The sequence below is a fragment of the Hylobates moloch genome, unplaced genomic scaffold (assembly GCF_009828535.3).
Source record: "Hylobates moloch isolate HMO894 unplaced genomic scaffold, HMol_V3 SCAFFOLD_3020, whole genome shotgun sequence".
In the NCBI taxonomy this organism is placed as follows: Eukaryota; Metazoa; Chordata; class Mammalia; order Primates; family Hylobatidae; genus Hylobates; species Hylobates moloch.
This window is the reverse complement of record NW_026655295.1, coordinates 3,630-7,248: the sequence shown is the minus strand read 5'-3', so window position 1 is coordinate 7,248 and position 3,619 is coordinate 3,630. Positions and strand designations below refer to the sequence as shown.

Genomic DNA, 3,619 nt, shown 5'->3' with positions numbered 1-3,619 from the left:
TTATTGAGACTAGAGCATGGCGATGACTTTTACCAAGCATACTGTTTGTAAACATTTTGTTATCAAGGCACATCCTGCACAGCCCTAGATCCCTTAAACCTTGATTCTATACAACACATGTTTTTGTGAGCTCAAAGTTGGTCAAAGGGGCTGGGGCAAAGTTACAAATTAACCACATTTCAGCAAAGCAATTGTTTAAGTACAGGTCAAAATGGAATTTCTTATGTCTTCCCTTTCTACATAGACACAGTAACAGTCTGATCTCTCTTTCGTTTCCCTAAATATCCCCCTTTTGTTTTTGACAAAACCGCCATTGTCATCATGGCTCATTCTTGCTTGTCGCTGTCTCCCCGAAGCTGCTGGATACGCCTGTAGACTAACAACAGAGAGAACAGACATGCAAGGATTAATACACAATTTGTAATAGTGGAACTTCCAGTGGTTTTTACCTAAGTGACAGGGTTAAGATTTGTGAGGCTGTCAACAGACTTAACATTGCCTCAGTTTCTGGCACCAGATTTAACTGCGCTTTTGATGCCTCAAAAATTTGTTCTTTTAATTTTGAAATATCTAAAGTAAGATTATCTTCTCTTCCTTGTAGATGGCATCTAACCATGTCCCAGTGATGTTTAGATTCATGATAGGCTCGAGGTGTCATACAAAAATCTGGAGTATTCCAGTCACACTGTAACTGTAAAAGATATTTCCAGCTCATGAGCCTACGTCCCATCCAAATGACAGTTTGTCTAAGATCATTAATTTTGTTTGCCAATTTTTGATCTATATGAGACTGAGAATTCCACAATTTTGAGGAATTCTTTTGCCAATTATTCACATATTTTGTAGTTTGAACAGAGGAGTGTAAAGCAATTCCAGCAGCTGCAGCAGTAGCTGTGACTGCAAAAAGACCCATAATCATTGCAATTAAATTTAAAATGAATCTTTTGGATCTAGTTAGAACTCCTTTTAATACTTCTGTTAAAATATGGACAGATGGGGAATGTTCCCACGGTTGGTCCATGGACACAGGGATCCACACACCCTCTCTTGCCCTCACTAGCAGAATATGGTGCTGCTAATCCAAAGTTGAATCAATGCAAGTAAACAATCTACAGTTTTCACAGGTTATAATTTGGAAATCTGGTTTAATAACTGTGTTTCCTACAACCAGCATATAAGGGGGTTTTACACAACTTTGTTAAAGGAATTGTCAGATTGGAATTTAGGTTAATAGTATAATATGGCTTATGATTTCTTGTTCCCATAACTTGATTTCCAGACTAAATTCTAATGCGGTGCGAGGCCACAGTGAGCTTCCATAATTCTGGGTGTTCAGGACTAGTAACAGGACTAACTTTGGTCGGGGTGATGAAATTCCCTTTTCACCCCATTTCCGTGGATAGGGTGATTCTAACCTTCTATAAACCTGGTCTAGCCTTTCAGTCAAATCACTATCATAGGCCGGATTTGTGGGCCAGACAGATGGAGCCTGTGAACATGAGTGAGTCTTGTCCATACAATCATAATGTAATTGGCCTCAAGGGGCCCAGTCTATAATAGTTCCACATTTATTGTTTTGTAATAACCACCGCAGTGTCAGCCACACATTCTATCCAGACTAAGACTTCTGGGTCTTTTGATTCTTTGGGAATTTCCTTGGGGCAAGGTTTTCCCTTAGGCCTAAATTTTAATGATCTTTGAAAAGAAGAGTCCTGTAAATTATTCATTTGTGACTCAAGTGACATTCTACTTACTATGTGATAAGTAAATTTACTGGTGGCACTGACAGTAAGTACTTCTACCAACCAATTTTGGGTTGTAGGCATTAAGCATCTTGGTGCTTTCTCCAGGCAAATAGGAGGATAATGATACCCAATGGAAACGTTTATCATCATTCCTTTTTCTTCAGGTTGGGCAGGGCCACGGTCATCTGTGGGGCCTGGTTCCCGTGTCCTGTTATTAACATATACTTCAGTAGGATTATGTATCCCAGTGACTGCCCGAATTAAGGCTGGGAAAGGCACGTAGGCCCAGTAAGTATAATTAGCTGCAGCTGCTCCTGCAGACATAGGGAGACTTAGCACTGTCGATACAATCATTAAAGCTGCAAGCAGCATATTCTCTGGAGTTTGTGTTACCCTTGTGTTCCTCAGGCTTTTTTTTAGCTAACTGTGTCAGCTTTTTCAGTTGGGCCCAGGTCGGCGGCTCTGCTTCCTTGGTGGATGGCAACTTCTTCTGTAAGTTGTAGGTACATGAACTGGAAGCTGATTTTCTCCTGGTGAAACACAAGCAAAGCCTCTCCCCCACGTTATCACCTTCCCTATTTCCCATGTCTTATTTTTGTTGTCTTTCCACCAAATCAGTTTTCCCTCATGTGGGCTGTTCTTTTTACCAGTAAAATGTTCTGCAGAAGTAGTGGTCTGATTTCTATAAATGTTCAAAATACTTAAAGTATGGAGTGCTAGATTAAGTGGCAACGGGGGTATGTTATACTCCTTGCTCTCTTTTTCCTTTTTCTGTTTAACCAATTGAGCTTTGAGTGTTCTATTAGTTCTTTGAATTATGGCCTGTCCTTGGGAATTATAAGGGATTCCTGTTGTATGTGTAATTTTCCACTGATTTAAGAATTTTTGAAATGCTTTACTAGAGTATCCTGGCCCATTATCTGTTTTAATTTTTTCTGGAACTCCCCTGACAGCAAAACAAGATAATAAATGTCCTTTAACATGGGAAGTACTTATTTCTGTCTGGCAGGTTGCCCATATGAAATGTGAATACGTATCAACTGTCACAAGGACAAATGACAATTTTCCAAATGAAGGTACATGTGTGACATCCATTTGCCCTAATGCATTAGGACATAAACCTCTGGGATTAACTCCTGCCTCCTGAGTGGGCAGGTGTAGGACTTGACACTGAGCACAATGCTGTACAATATTTTTTGGCTGTTTCCATGTGATTTTAAATTTATTTTTTAATCCTGTCGCATTTACATGAGTCAGGGCATGAAGTTCTTGTGCTTCCATGAAGGCAGATGGTACTAGCAAGTCAGCTTGTTCATTTGCGTTCGTTAAAGGCCCTGGTAAAATAGTATGTGTTCGAATATGAGTAATATAAAATGGGAAGTTTCTTTTTCTTACAGTTTGTTGTAACAAATTGAACAGCTGATTTAACTGATCATCCATACTATATTTGATGAGGGCTGTCTCAACATCCTTTGTAGCCTGTACTACATATGCAGAATCTGAAACAATGTCAATAGGCTGATTAAAATCTCGTAACACTGAAATGACAGCAACCAACTCTGCTCTTTGAGCTGAGTGATATCGAGTTTCAATGACTCGTTCTTTTTAAGCCACTTTTCCATTGCTGGAACCATCAGTAAACACTATCAGAGCATTTTCTAAAGGTTTTTGTCTGGTAATTTTAGGTAAACTCCAAGTAGTCAATTTTAAAAACTGGAAGATTTTTGTTTTTTGGTAATGATTATCAATAATTCCCACAAAATCAGGAAGACCAATCTGCCATGCTGCAGAATTGATAAAGGCTTGTCTAACCTGTTCCTTGTTTAAAGGAACAATGATTTTATCTGGGTCACTTCCACACGATTTTACTATTC

General features: G+C 39.1%; 1 pseudogene; it reads right to left on the bottom strand.

Moving 5' to 3' along the window:
• Nucleotides 1-236: 236 nt before the first annotated feature.
• Nucleotides 237-2,331, bottom strand: LOC116810195 (endogenous retrovirus group K member 6 Env polyprotein-like; annotated as a pseudogene).
• Nucleotides 2,332-3,619: the final 1,288 nt, after the last annotated feature.